Source organism: Phocoena sinus, chromosome 14 (genome assembly GCF_008692025.1).
Source record: "Phocoena sinus isolate mPhoSin1 chromosome 14, mPhoSin1.pri, whole genome shotgun sequence".
Lineage (NCBI taxonomy): Eukaryota > Metazoa > Chordata > Mammalia > Artiodactyla > Phocoenidae > Phocoena > Phocoena sinus.
The window spans coordinates 68,142,570-68,158,778 of NC_045776.1; the positions used below are offsets into that span (position 1 = coordinate 68,142,570).

General features: G+C 38.0%; 1 protein-coding gene across 4 annotated transcripts in view; it reads left to right on the forward strand.

Annotated features, from left to right (window-relative positions):
• Positions 1–16,209, forward strand: part of TTC28 (tetratricopeptide repeat domain 28) — a 609,537-nt gene that overhangs the window by 257,263 nt on the left and 336,065 nt on the right. The gene's annotated exons all lie outside the window — the stretch shown is intronic.

A 16,209-nucleotide genomic window follows, 5' to 3' on the forward strand; every position in this document is an offset into this window, starting at 1 on the left:
CAGGCTTACTTAGTTGCTCTGCAGCATGTGGGATCTTCCCGGACCAGGCCTCTAACCCGTGTCTCCTGCATTGGCAGGTGGATTCTTAACCACTGCGCCACCAGGGAAGCCCTGAAATGCATTTTTAAATTTTTTATTTTCTAGATTGTGCATTTGGTGTCATATATAAGAAATCTTTAGGAGTACCCAAGTCATAAAGATTTCTCCTGTTTTCTTCTAGATGTTTTTTAGTTTAGATGTTATATTTTGGGCTATGATTGATTTTTAATTGATTGTTGTATATAGTGTGAGGTATGGATCCACATTCTTTTTTTTTTTGCACATGTATATACAGTTGTTCTAGCACCCTCTTTTCTCTGCTGCACTGCTTTTGTGCCTTTGTCTAAATCAGTGGATTGTTCCCTTCCGCTCTTCTGCTGTGTTGTTTAGCACTATGAAAACAAAAGAACAGATAAAGACAAAACTCTTTGGAAAATAAGCGAGACTTTTAATAATCATGCCCAATTTATGCTTGTTCATCTCCTGCCATAACTGGTGTCTTCCCATCTACCCCTGTTTTACTGTGTGAAATTGCTCCTTGACTGTGTCATTGGCTTTCTGGTCTCTGTGCTTTTTCACAAGCTCTTCCCTCTGCCTGAGTTATCCTTTCCCTAGTGAAGTATCAACTCCTTTGTTAAATCCATCCAAATGCCACCTCTGAGAAACCTCTTATTTCCTAAGTTAACTGCTCCCTCCTTTGTATCACCAAAGCAATGTAGATAGACCTCTACTGAGCAGTTATTACTTTCTACTGTGATTGTCTGCATGCATTTGTCTTTCCTAACAGACTGTGAGCTCCTAAGGAAACAGGGACCAGGATCATGACTAATTCACCTTTGTATCCCAGTGGGTAGAACTCACAAAGTAAGAAAATGTTCAAAAAATGGGTGAGGGCTTCCCTGGTGGTGCAGTGATTGAGAGTCTGCCTGCCGATGCAGGGGACACGGGTTCGTGCCCCGGTCCGGGAGGATCCCACATGCCGCGGAGCGGCTAGGCCCGTGAGCCATGGCTGCTGAGCCTGCACGTCCGGAGCCTGTGCTCCGGAACGGGAGAGGCCACAACCGTGAGAGGCCCGCATACCGAAAAGAAAAAAAAAAGAATGGGTGATTGAGCAAGGAGAGAGGAAATTAGGAGTGAATATTTTAAGAGAAAAATTCATTGAGAAGAAAATACATGGTGTTTAGATTTCATTTGCCTTTGTGGGCAGAATGTCAAGTGGGCTATAGGAAATCTTAGAACTGCATATTTTTCCATGGGTTTCTTTATCAACAGACTTCTTGGTTGAAATTTGGCATAGTTTCTTTATACAGTTAAACGCAGTTAGTAAGTGACAGAAGAAAATAACAGAAGATAAAAATCAGGAAAGGTATGTTGAGAATGGTATTTTCCACATATATATACATAAGGGGAGAGGAAAGAGTAGTTGAATCAGGAGCTGCTTGATTTGGGGCACATGCCTTTCCTTTTGGGTTCAGTTTTATATATTATTTAGCACTTAGCCATGTGCAAATTGGTGTTTAATAAACATGATTGATATGTGCCGTGTTTTGTATTATTGCTTTACAGTCACTTGTGGTGAATGACTTTCAATACTACTACTTTTTACACAGTTTTTAAAAATTCTTAATCCTGATGAAAGGGATTTAATTAAAAATGTCCGTGGAATCTAATTTTGGTACTAATTTTACATTATATTACTCAGTAATGTTTGGCAGGATTTCTTATGACTAATAAATTCAAGTTAAAAGGGAAAAGTGATCAGAAGTAATACACAGACAAATATGCATGTGTACATATGTCGATTTCAACACATAGATTTCATTTTTTTCTTGTTTATGAGAATGGACTTCACCAGAGAGAACAAGATTTGTGTTCTAGCACCTGTAGAAAGAGCCTCTAAACAGAGGCCCTGAGCCCATTAGCACTAATGAAAAGTCACCCAAGGGAATAAGATGGATGTTTTGTGTTTGCACAGGGTAATCTCATGTATGTCTTATGCTGAAGTTTCCCAAAGCTTGCTTCTGTGTTGTCAGGTTCATGTGCCTTTTCCCTGGTAGCTTTTAGGAATGACACTTATGTTTCATTACTATCAATCATCTCATGTCTTTATTTCCTAATTTTAAATATCACCTAAATAAATCTATCACATCAGATGGTTGTTCGTGTGTGCTGATGGTATTGAAAGAAAATTAATGTTTCTCAGTTTCAGATTTAATGTCGATGTCTTAAAAAAAAAACAACCCAAACGCAAGAAAATAACTGCCACTCCAATGTATATTTTACCAGTGTTTCAGAAAATATTAATTTTATGTAAAAATAGCACAATCCTAATTAGTGTTTGAAACTAGCTTTATTGCAAGTTACTAAGGAAGAAGTTTGCCTGATCTCAGGCACATTATTCACAGGGTTCTGCCCAGGATCCCAGAGGAGGCTGCAGGCTCATTTAAGCAAGTAGGATTCTAGCACATACACTCTGTCTCCCTTCTCTGTCTGAATCTAACCAGACCCTTTTTAATCTGTTTTGTACATTGGACTTCTGATTAAGATTTTGTTTGAAGATATTGGCTGCTTCAAGATGATGATGATAGGGAGAGGAAGGAGGAAGAGAGGAAAAGAGAGTGAGAGAGGGAGGAGGAGAAGGAGAGTGAGAGAGGGAGGAGGAGAAGGGAGGGAAGAAGAGAAAAGTTTTGGTCTAGGCATCAGATGTTTTAGAATCAGACTTTACTCTGTTATCTCTGTGTCATCTTGGGCAAATGGCTTCTGGGCCTTACTTTTCATTTCTGTAAATGGAGGGAGAGAGGGTTTAAAGTAGATGATCTCCAGGTATACCATATAATATTCTGTGTATTGCTCGGAATAGGGGCAGCCTGAGCACACACAGATCAGAGCTCTTTGCCCTGGCCTTGTCAGTCTCATACCCCCAGGCTAAATGATTTCATAAAGAGACATTGAAGCCTAACATTAGTAAGAGGACACTCCAGTGTCTCAGAATTTCCCTCTGTGCTGAATGGTGCCCAGTAGGCTAGCCTATCCTGATCCATGAACAGAGCTTCTCTGATTACCAACGTGCATCTGCTTGACAGTTGGCAGGTGGCACATGGGCCTACCATGAACCAGATTCTGTTTCTTGGGATCTGCCCATACCTGTTACTTGACAGACAGGTGAATGCCACTGGGTCCAGAAAGGATTTCCCTCCCAAAAGTCTTAGCCACTATGAAAAACTGTAGCATACGCAGAAGCACTTATTCTCTAACTCCAATAAAATGTGTCTCATATGAGGTAAAATGGATTATTGGATTTTGGCTGGGTAGCTCTTTTACTACACCCAATCACTAAACCAGATTTGCCTGATCAATTCAAAATCTGATTTGAGAGCTACACAAAAGTTGTTTATTTTTTAAAAAATTATTTATTTATTTTTTGGCTGCGTTGTGTCGTCATTGCTGTACGCGGGCTTTCTCTAGTTGTGGCGAGCAGGGGCTACTCTTGGTTGCGGCGCATGGGCTTCTCATGGTGGTGGCTTCTCTTGTGGCTCATGGGCTCTAGGCGTGTGGGTTTCAGTAGTTGTGGCACACAGGCTTAGCGGCTCCGCAGGGCATGTGGGATCTTCCCAGACCAGGGCTCGAACCCGTGTCCCCCGCACTGGCAGACAGATTCTTAACCACTACGCCACCAGGGAAGTCCACAAAGGTTGTTTAAATGGGTGAGGTACATGACTACAGTCAAACATTTTTTTTCCTGATATTATCCTGATATAACACCTAAGATAGCCACTAGGGATAATGGGAAAGATTTTAAGAAGTCTTTTAGATATATTTCCTTTACTTACTATTTAATTTTAGTCATTCCAATCCATATTCTAGAATTCAGTCCATAGGCTCAAACCTATTAGTAGTTAAAATTATGCCAAAGTGTTTTTACCCTTGAAGCGGGGTGTTCTTATTAATGAAATAATCTGATTGTTAGAGTTATCATTATTCCTCTCTTTGGAATTGATTTTGTTATATAGTTCAGTAGTTTTTCTAAAAGTTTAGAGGAAACAGGGTAATTCTTGGGTAAGATCCCATCCCATTTTACTTAGAGAGCTGAAGACAGGAGATGCGAAGGCCACATAGAAAAGGGCACAGCAGAATAGTAAAAAGGAGGGAGTCAGGAATAAGAACCCACTGGGAACTGAAAAGAAGCCACAAGTGAGAGGAGGGTCAGGAATCACAGTGGTCCTTACTTCCTGCAGCTCCTCCATTATAGGCCCATGGGAACATGTGTACATCAGGCTGGAGGCAGACAATTACTTCAAGATAATAAGTTCCTTGGCATGAAATGTTTCATCTATTGAGTAGTAGAATGAATTTTGTGATACATGAGGATATTATTGGCTTAGGACAAGGCTTTCTTTCCTAATTGGAGGTGCTTTGTGGGCTCACTATTAGCATACCAGCTGATCCCTCTTGTGTTGCACTGCAAATTGCTGATTAACTGCTTTTATGTATGCAGAACTGACAAGTTGCCTCATTTAGAAACAAACAGTAGTGCTCTAAGGAACTAGTCAGAAGTTCAAACTGACATGTAGAAATTGCAAACCCACAGACTTCATGACAAGTAATGCTGTCAGTTTAAATTATAGCTTTTCTACCTAGAGATAGGATAAAAAGAGCTAGTAATATAGCCTGTGACCAGTGTATTAGAGAGAGATTCTGCTCTGGTGAGCTGAGAGATTGTGCTATTTGTACCTAACATTCAGTTGCACTTGTTTTTCCTTGGATATTTTCTGGGTGATCAGCCAGTGTGAAGGGTCCGACAGTGCAAATGGTTGTAACAAATGCATATTAGTTCAGCCACAAAAAATGCTCTCTTCTTGTTTTCAGGGGAGAATTTTGAGTAACTGAATTAGGAAATTGAGAGTTCAAGTCTCAAAATAAAGTATTATCCTTTACATTAACATGAGGAAGTTTAGCAACAATTTCACTATCTGGAAAGATTGAATTATATAAAGTATGTGGAATGTGGGTAAGGAAGAGTCAGGTTGAAGAAACTAGCTCCCTCCTTGATATTGGTATCTCCTAGCTACATGCTTCCCCATTATCTCTGTTGTCACTGTCTGGCATTTTGATGAACTTTCTCCCAATGAAATCAAGGAATCAGCTCTCCTATAGTGAAAGTGTATTGTATCTCAGAGTGGCGTGGTCTCAAGGTGCATATTGGATGGGGTACAAGCTAACTTTACACCTGTTGCTTTTACTTTTTTTTTTCTTTTTTAGACTAGATATTTATATAAAGCCATTGAACTCTAGAGAGTAAAAGATCAAGTTTTTAAAAATCTGACTGGAATTGACAGAAGTTTGGCAGAAATACTTTCCACCTAATGACTAAACCAATGGCTCATGCACAGAAATGGTCACTGTTCTAGTCCCTTCCCATCTCCCCTTTGCTTAGGAAGCACGTTACACTAGAAAGAATCCTGGACTTGGAGTTAGGAGGCGGGTTTAACACCTGCTCTTCCGTGCCTTGGGCAGTGCATTTCACCTTTCTGAGTCACTTTTTCATCTGTAAAATGAGATACTTATCCGTTTCTATTTATAGGTTTATTGTGGGGTTAAAATTAAATTGAAACTATTTGTGGACTATGATATTTTATGCAGATGTAAGGTGGTATTATTATGATTATTATGTGGTGTAGCCAGGATCAGGGTTTGCAATCATTGTAGTTACCTAAAATATCATGTTCAGAAGGGGGTCCTGTGCTTGAAATTTAATGCTGTGTGGTCATCATATTGACATTCTGCCTAGCTGTATCTTTGAAATTGTATTTTGTGAGTGAAGTCAGATGGGACAATGGCACCTATGCTGGGGGCATGGAGCTTCTACGATCTAGCGTTTTCGTACCTCTTAATCACTTCCCTGGGACGAATTCTCAGCTGCCCACTTCCCCTCCCCTGCCCAGAGACTGATGCCACTCTCCACCCTTGGCAGGGCCTTGGGTATGGGCATAGGAGGAGTGGGATTTGGTGTGTACCCTACACACCAAGTTGTGGGTGTTGCCTGGGTGCCTATGAGAATCTGCATTGTCCTACAAACATCCTCATGCCCTAGGGAGTACACTATTAAGTAGCAAATAAACATCATAACTTGTATATATAGAGACCACAGGGGGGGAAAAAAGGAAAAAGCTCTTTTTCCTGCTTTTAAACAAGGGGTCCCACATTTTCACTTTGTACTGGCCGCCACAAATTATGTAGCCTCTGTACAAAATGTATAACCAGACCCAAGTATAGTAGTTTTCAAACTCTGCCCTTCAGAGCGCTTAGGGATTTCTCTGGGCACCTTCCAATCCCCATGGTGTAGGTAAGAGTGACTTTGACAGGAGCAGTTTAGTAGGTGTGGAGTAGGGAGTAGCCAGATAGGAGTGTATGGAGGAGTGAGTCAAAGGTGAGGGTGTTGATAGCAGTTGAAACAGAAACAGAGTTGTCCGAAAGACTGGCTTTGAAGGATAGGGAAGAGAGTGGTAGCTGGGTGGGAGATAAAATAGAGGGAAGTGTTCTTTGTTTGTTTTCTGTTTTTTAAAGAGAACTGAGAATATTTAAGTGTTAATAAGATGAAGTTAGTCCAGAGGGTAAAGTTAAATATAATCATTTCTAAAATATTTACTAAAAATTTATTGTATAGTTTTTGCTTTTTTTTGTTGTTGTTGTTGTGGTACGCAGGCCTCTCACTGTTGTGGCCTCTCCCGTTGCGGAGCACAGGCTCCGGACGTGCAGGCTCAGTGGCCATGGCTCACAGGTCCAGCCGCTCCGCGGCATGTGGGATCCTCCTGGACTGGGACACGAACCCGTGTCCCCTGCATCGGCAGGTGGACTCTCAACCACTGTGCCACCAGGGAAGCCCCTGCTATACATTTTTGACGTTCAAAACTTTTCATGTTCCAAAGCAACAGAAGGTGCCTTAGATTCTATTCTTTCTACCCAAGTAGGAGAGAGCAGTGTGAGCCCCCTTAATGTGGCTCAGGGTCATCCATATTTGGCTGTCTTTTCTGCTGTTGGGCTGGTGCTGGAGCACAAGGCCACACAATCCATTTTTCTTGACTCAATAGTACGATAGGGTGATCTTTTGCCCTTGCACACTGTGTTTGGGTGTGAGATCTGTTGGGCTTTTGAATACTCAGTCATGCAGCATGCTAGGGGCAGCTGTCATATTAGCTCCTTCAGGTATCTGGGATAGCTTTTGGCAGTGACCACTATTCTTTGACTTCCTAGGGAACTGGAATTAATTGGCTTCTACTTGAATAAAATATTTATCAGAATTTGAAAGTAGTGAATAGAAGTATTTTGGATTACTATATTTTTGTTTCCTTACCTGTGAAATGGGAATAGTAATCCCTACATCACAAGTTGTTGAGAAGATTAAATGAGATAAGATATGCTTAGTACATTGTCTGGCACATGATTTGATGCTTGACAAATATTAGTTTCCTTCCTCATCCCTCTTCATCTCACTGGGACGAAGTGAGAGAGTGGCATTCACATATATACACTACCAAATGTAAAATAGATAGCTAGTGGGAAGCAGCCGCATAGCACAGGGAGATCAGCTCAGTGCTTTGTGACTGCCTAGAGGGGTAGGATAGGGAGGTTGAGAGGGAGACGCAAGGGAGAGGAGATATGGGGATATATGTATACATATAGCTGATTTACTTTGTTATACAACAGAAACTAACACAACATTGTAAAACAATTATACTCCTATAAAGATGTTAAAAAATTATTGGTAAAATGTGCATGGATAAATATAGTAACACCTATATTTTAAAAGAAAATTTAAATAAGAAGAAAATTACTGGTTAAAAAAAGATAAGTGTTGTGTGGCTATACCTTTCTTGATGCAGTAGAGATGGTTGCATAAATTATGTGCAAAATTAATTAAGAATGTTTAGTTAGGTTGGATGAAATTTCTGTTAAAAGAAGACTTTCAGTGATAATTCCTTTTCCAAAGAGGGGGAAGTACTTTTGTAAAGAAAATAACTCCAGTTTATTTTAAAAAATATTTTTCTGTATAATGGCAAATAGATTTTAGCCTCTGTGGCTCCCCCTTTTCTTATCTGTAAAGTCAGAATAATAATATACAATGTGATATATTGTATATGTTGTTATGAAGTTCTTGCAAGAATGGTGGCTAGCACATTGTAAGTGCTCAATAAATATGAGCAATAATTATTATTTTCTTCAACTGCATATTATTTTGAGATTTAGAGATCCAGTATTTTTAAATACTTATACTCATATTTGTGATAGTAAAAGAGTATTCTTTATTCTTAAAGATGTTTATGATATGTTAGTATATATCAGTAACATTAGGAGGAGGCATACTGTGAGTTACATGCCATTTCTCTTTATTTTTTTGTTGTGGTAAAATATACATATCATAAAATTTATCATTTTGACCATTTTTAAGTATACAATTCAGTGGCATTAAGAACATTCACAGTTGTACAAACAGCACCACTCTCCAGTTCCAGAACTTTTCATCACCCCAAACAGAAACTTAGTACCTGACTTAGTATGAAATACTAACCCCCCCATTCCTCTTAGGTTACCCCAGTCCCCAGTGACCTCTATGCTATTTTCTGTCTTTATGAATTTGCCTTTTCCAGGTATATAAGTGAAGTCATAAATTATTCTTTTGCATCTGGCTTATTTCATTCAGCATATTTTCATGGTTCAGCTATGATGTAGCATGTATCAGAATTTTGTTCCTCTATGTGACTGAATAATATTCCATTGTATGTATATGCCACATTTTGTTTCTCCATTCATCTGTCGATGGATACTTGGTTATTTCTACCTGTTGAATATTGTGAATAATGCTGTTATGAACATTGACATAAAAGTATCTGTCTGAGTCCCTGCTTTCCAGTTTTTTTGGGTATATACTTAGAAGTGGAATTGGTTGATCATATGGGAATTCTACATTTAACTTTTTGAGGAACTGTGAAACTTCTTTCCACAGTGGCTGCACCATTTTATATTCCCACTTGCAATGCACCAGAGTTCCAATTTCTCCACATCTTTGCCAACATCTATTTTTTTCTTTCCATTTTTTAAAAATAGCCTTCCTAATGGATATGAAGTGATATCTCATTTAAGTTTTGATTTTCCTAATAATTAACAAGCACGTGAACATCTTCCCACATGCTTGTCGGTCACGTATATATTTTCTTTGAGGAAATGTCTATTCAAGTCCTTGGCCCATTTTTAATATATATTTTTAAATATATTTGTTGTTGCTATATATATATATATATTTGTTGTTGAATTATAGGACTTCTTTATATGTTCTGGATATTAATCCCTTATCAGATATATGAATTGCAAATATTTTCTCCCATTCTGTGGGTTGTCTTTTCACTCTCTTGATAGTGTCCTTTGTTACATAAAAGTGTTTGGTTTCGATGAAGTTCCATTTGTCTATTTTTTTTCTTTTGTTGTCTGTGTTTTTAGTGTCATATCCAAGAAAACATTGTCAGATCCAGTGTCCTGAATCTCTTCCCTTACATTTTCTTTTAAGAATTTTATACTTTAAAAAAACAATAAAGAAGTTTATACTTTTAGCTCTTATGTTTAGGTCTTTGATCCTGTTTGAGTTAATTTTTGTATATTGTATAAGATAAGGATCCAGCTTCATTCTTTTGAATGTGGATATCCAGTTTTCCCAGCACAATTTGTTGAAAAGACTGTCCTTTTCTTATTGAATGATTTTGGCACCCTTGTTGAAAATTAATTGACCATGTATGTGAAGCTTTATTTCTGGGCGTTTGTATTGTATTCCACTGGTCTGTGTTTGTCTTTATGCCAGTATGACACTGTTTTGATTACTGTAGCTTTGTAGTAAGTTTTGAAATCAGGTATGGGTCTTAGAACTTTGTTCTTTTTCAAAATTATTTTGATTATTTGGGCTTACTTGAGATTTCCATATGAATTTTAGGATAGGTTTGTTTTTTTTAATTAATAAATTAAGTTATTTTAGTTTTGGCTGCATTGGGTCTTTGCTGTGCATGGGCTTTCTTTAGTTGCAGCGAGTGGGAGCTAATCTTCGTTGCAGTGCATGGGCTTCTCGTTGCCGTGGCTTCTCTTGTTGCGGAGCACAGGCTCTAGGTGCACAGGCTTCAGTAGTTGTGGTGTGTGGGCTTTGGTAGTTGTGGCACGCAGGCTCAGTGGCCGTGGCTCGCAGGCTCTAGAGCGCAAGCTCAGTAGTTGTGGTGCACAAGCTTAGTTGCTCTGCGGCATGTGGGATCTTCCCGGACTAGGGCTTGAACCCATGTACCCTGCCTTGGCAGGCGGATTCTTAACCACTGAGCCACCAGGGAAGCCCTAGGATAGGTTTTTGTTCTATCTGCTTTTAATATAGTCATTAATTTAAATGTTAAAAATTACAGATTGAAATAGTTTGTGAGTATTCCAAAAAATAAAATCCTTAAGGCTTCCCATAGTTGTCATCATATAAGGCAATACACAGTATATTCAATTGATTCATAGTACAGTCGTCCCTTAGTATCTGGGGGGATTGGTTCTGGGACCCCTCACAGATTACCAGAATCTGAGGATGCTCAAGTCCTTTATATGAAATGGTATAGTATTTGCATATAACTTACACACATCCTCCCATATACTTTAAATCATCTCTAGATTACTTATAATCCTAAATACAATGGAAATGCTATATAAATAGTAGCCAGTGCATGACAAATTCAAATTTTGCTTTTTGGAACTTTCTGGAATTTAAAAATATATATATTTTCCCCTTGTAGTTGGTTGAATTTGTACATAACAAAACCCATGAATATACAGGGCTGATTTTTTAAAGATCATACTCTAAGTGTACAGTGAGACCATGATGTAATTAAATTGATCTTTGAATGTAAATTTTAGGGATGCCTTATTATTTTAAAGCTATATCACTATAGAAGCATTGTTATATGGTGATTAAGAGTATGCCTTTTGGGTATATGCACCCCAGTGTTCATAGCAGCACTATTTATAGTAGCCAAGACATGGAAGCAACCTAAATGTCCATCAACAGATGAATGGATAAAGAAGATGTGGTATCTATATACAATGGAATATTACTTAGCCATAAAAAAGAATGAAATAATGCCCTTTGCAGCAACATAGATGGACCTAGAGATTATATGTCAGACAGAGAAAGACAAATATCATATGATATCACTTATATGTGGAATCTAAAATATACAAACAGAAACAGACTCACAGACATAGAAAACAAATTTATGGTTACCAAAGGGGAAAGGGTGTGGGGGAGGGATAAATTAGGAGTTTGGGATTAGCAGATACAAAATACTATATATATAAAATAGATGAACAACAAGGTCCTACTGTATAGCACAGGGTGCTATGTTCAATATCCTGTGATAAACCATAATGGAAAAGAATATGAAAAATAATTTATGTGTATATAAAAATATATACACACACACACACGCACATACACACATATATGTAACTGAATCACTTCGCTGTATACCAGAAACTAACCAACATTATAAATCAACTATACTTCAATTTTTAAAAAAAGTATGCTTTTTTGAATCAGACACGCATTTATTTGAATCCTGGGTCTGCCATTCACCACCTGTATGATTTTGGGCAAGTTACTCCTCGTTGAGCCTCAGTTTTCTTATCTGTAAAATGAAAATAATAATAGGGTTGTTTTGAAAAACAGTTGTAGTAACATACAAGGATTTTAACACTGTGATATGCTTAAATACTCAAATAGTTTAATAACTAAAAGAAATTTCAGGCTGATGTATTTTTTTTTTAAATGGGGTTCCCTATTTGGAAAGATGTTTGATAACGAAAGAGTGATCAGCTAGTGATCTGTGGGCTGCCAGCTTTTCTTCTAACATGCTGTATGAATGAAGACAATTCTGGGCTGTGATTTTCTCATTGCAAAATAAGGTCTGTTCTAGATACTGTTTTTCAATTATGTCTTTCATTTTTCTCTCTATTCTCTTCTGGGATCCTTCTTAGATGTGTTTTGAACTATCTTATTCTATCTTCTTTGTCTCAACCTCTTTTTCCTGTATTTATCTCCTTGTCTGTCCTGAATTTTAGGTTATTTCCTTGAGTTAATATTCCTAGTCTCTAATTATCAGCTGTGTACTGTTCAGACCACCTGTTGAGGTCCTACACCCCCTAAATCAGGTCTACCTCCTCTTTTATTTCTAGAGTTTCTATTTGATTCTTTTTCAGATCTGCCTAATCATTTTCTATACTGTCCTTTTTTAAAAGAAAACAAAAACCTTATTACTTCTCTTCCTGTCTTTATCTCTTTTAACATTTTAAAAATCATTGTTTTAAAATTTTTTAGTCTGTTGAATTATGCCTAACTCTTGTGGTGCAGATGGTCCCATCTACATCACCATTCTGGGCGGTAGGTAGAGTTTTTTCCTAGTCTCTATTTCATGCATAGACCTTGGCGATTCTTGATTTTATTCAGGTAGTTCGTGTCCACCAAGCAGCATGCGTGAAGTTGCAACCTGGGCACCTCTCACTGAGGTGGCATCAGGGTGCCCCTCCAGTGGCTGATTCTATTACTTTTCCTGGGAGCTTTATTGGCTTCACCTTCTGCTCATTATTCTGTCTTTATTTCCTCTTGTCTTCTAGCAGTTGAGGGATTTCCTTTCCTTGGATATGAGCTCAGGCATGTAGCCTAAAACTGTTTTAATATATTCTACCCATTGTGTGTTTTCAGATCAAGAGCTGTCTCTTTCTGCAGAGGCCTAGTACACCATTTTCACAATATTGACTGGAAGCCTCTGCAGATATCTAGACATGTACATGTATATTCCCCTGTTTAATAAATCTTTAGAATATTTGGTTAAACATCTCATCTTTTTTTAGTCCTGGCATAATACTTTGTACAGAGATAGTTCTCAGTAACTAGGTATTGAATGAGTGAATGAATGAATGAAATCTAAGGCATTGGTTTCCAGTTTTGAAGTTTAATAGCCCATTGATGAAACTTTAAATTTCCCTGTTGCTTAATTTTTCAATTTTCTTCTGCCTTATTCTCTTTTTAAAAAAAGTGAACAGAATTAGAGGTGAGCCATAGAGGGGAGAATACCCAGAAACTAAAACACAGTAGAGAGTTCAAAATTGCATCAAGAATTAGTGATCCAAAGAGGAAGGTAAATATCAATAAGCCACTAAAACAGAATCAGTGAAAAGTCCCCAGGGACCCTTTTGAACGGAGAGAGCGGTGTTATCAGCTCCCCCTGTTTCAACCATTTGTGTTTTTTCATGAAATTCAGCTCCTTATCTTTCTAAGCAGACTTTGATAAAAGATTGCCAACTAAGTAGTGTGTTTTTTCTTGACTTCCAAAGCTGCTTTAATTTTTCTCATAAATACCAAGATAATCTCACTTAAACTAAGTGCCTCCTTCCATCTCAGACAGAGCCTGTTTTCCTGCTTTTTCAGCTTGAGGAGGGTTAATATTGGCTCTGAATGAACATCTGCTGGCCCCATATTGACACAGGAATAAATTATTCAGCATGTAGTATTTGGGAATTTAAAAGCTCCATGATGAATTCTACAAAACTATATTATGTCTCTGACGTTCTAGGGTTTCATTATTTTGTCTTCAATTATTCACAAAGGCTTTTCACCTCTCAAAGCATATATGGAATTCTTCAGATCAAGTGAGCCCAAGGCTGAAACGATGGAAGACTATATTAAGACATGATGTTCTCCTTTCTGTTTTGTTAGTATTTTTCTTTTTAAGTGGACTAAACAATCCTTTCTCTACACATATAAAATGGAATCTGTTTGTTGTGAGAGTGAGCTCTTTTGTTTGCAGAACACAGGTTGTTAGGAGACACTCTCTTTGTGCAGTGTTGTCAGTCCTTTCCTGACACCTCTGGAGAAATATTTCTTGAGGATTTTAACAGTAATTCTCAACCTTTATGTACCATACAGAATTATCTGTTTCCTATATGTGCATAGAGTGGTGCATTAAGATTTAAAATTGAGCAAGGGGGTCTCCTAAATACTCCTTGAATCATTTTCTGTTTCTCCACTATCAGTGCATTAACTCCAGCCCTCTTTGTTTCTGACAGCATTGCTGTGATGGCTTCCCCCTAACTCAGAGATTCGTGTGTGTGTGTGTGTGTGTGTGTGTGTGTGTGTGTGTGTGTGTGTGTTGGATTGCCTTAGCATTCTGGTGGAGCCTGTGATAACAAGAAAGAATGACTGTAGAAATACAGTTCCATCCATGGAGTCCTGTACAGCTCAAAGTGTGAAGTATCTTCTAGTTTAACCTAATCCAGACCTCAAACAATATCCCATCAAAGCTAAAACTTTCCATTCTTGTGATTAACTCCAAAGAAAATTTTTGGAGAGTTTGAGCAAAACACATTAAACATGGAAAAAAAAAACCTCTTTTTTTTTGATGAACAGATAACTAAAAACTATTAGTACTTTAAAAAGACTAGAAACTGAAATAAAGATTTTCTTACCAGCATTAATCATACACACAATACATTTGAGTCCTAAAATTGCTAGTAAATCTGCTAGATACACAAAATGTATAATAGAAAAATAAGTTGATATAGTTTTGAGAAAATTGTACTTTATCTGGAATGCAGTTAATGTTTAAACTTGCCACTTTAGTACTGCTCTTATAGTCTTCTTTAGTTGCTATTTTATATACAATGTGTGTAGGAAGGGACCAAGAAAGGTGAGAGATAATGGATCTGTTTTTCTCCAGTGCTTATGTCAGTCTCTGCTAATGAGTTAGATATGAAAAGCAATATATTTATTTACTCTTTCCCCTCCTAGGTACATACTAGACAGGTATGTCTGTGTTTTGTACATGAAGACTATTGTCCCATCTTCATTGTAATGTAATGTTGAGTTAATTTTTTTAAAAGTGTTGAGCACTCTAAGGGGTTAATAGTAATGCACTGAGAATGTGTCATTCATCCACTTTTTTTTTTTTTTTTAAACCAACTGGTTAGTGGAAAGTTAATTCAAATCTTTTCTGGGCTACAGTAAGTAATGATTTGTTTTCATATTTTGCCCCAAGTACATAATGGCATAAGTTATAATGGTTGTTTACATTTGTATCTAACTGTTTACAGAACATTTTTACTTATTTGATCTTATTTTATCCTCACAGTAACTTGTGACGTGAGTATGTCAGGGATTATTTTTCTCTGTTTCACAGACAAGGAACCTGAGGCCCAGGGAGGTTGTGACTGTGGCAGAGCTGAGACTGAACTCGGGCCTCTTGGCTCCTTTCCAGTGCTCTTTTCTGTAACTCCAGTCAGAGAGGGTTTGTTCTTTGGTTTCTCTGTAGTATCTTTTTGTACTACTCAGGCAGATGGATGGGCTTTTGTTCAGTCATGGTAATGGACATGGCTTATGTCCCCACCTGCTTGGTATACAGTCAGAGGCTATATGGAGCAGTGTCCATTTAAAATATTAAATTGCATCAAAACTTATGACATTTAAAGTACATTTACAATTCAGTTAAGATAACAATTTCATCTGTTTCTGTGTAATTACAGAGCTTTTCAGTCACTTTAATTTAGCAGGCTGGAAAAATATGACCTCTGGCTACATGGCCTTTTCATTTTATGTGCGCACACGTGCGTGTTTGTGTGTGTGTAACTGATGAACTTGGGGAGGTTTCAGTACTTTCTGCTCTGCTTTTCCAAGGGCTCTAATTGTCTCTACTGCAACCCCCAAGCCTCCTCCTGTCTGCTGACAGCAGTCAGGATTTCCATGTGACATAGAGCAGCAGATTATTGATTTTGTTTTTTGTGTCAGTGCACTGTGTGTGTCACCTGAGGTGGTCGTGTGGGCATTTAGTTCATCAGTGATTATGCACAGGCCCCACTTTAGCTTGAGCGAGGAAGGAAATGTCAAACAGGAAAGGACTGGGACGATTCTTTTAAGAGTGAACACCAGGGAATTTATACTAGAAACACTGAGCTGTCACTTCTCCTTCAGCGTTTCACTTTGATTTCCAGTTGGCATGTTTAAAGAGGCTGACATTTCGTTTCTCCATGTTCACTTGAGCAGGGAGTATGGGATCAGAAGCCATCGATTGGTTAGAAGTAGTCTATAACTCTTAAGTAGCATTCGATCATGAATGA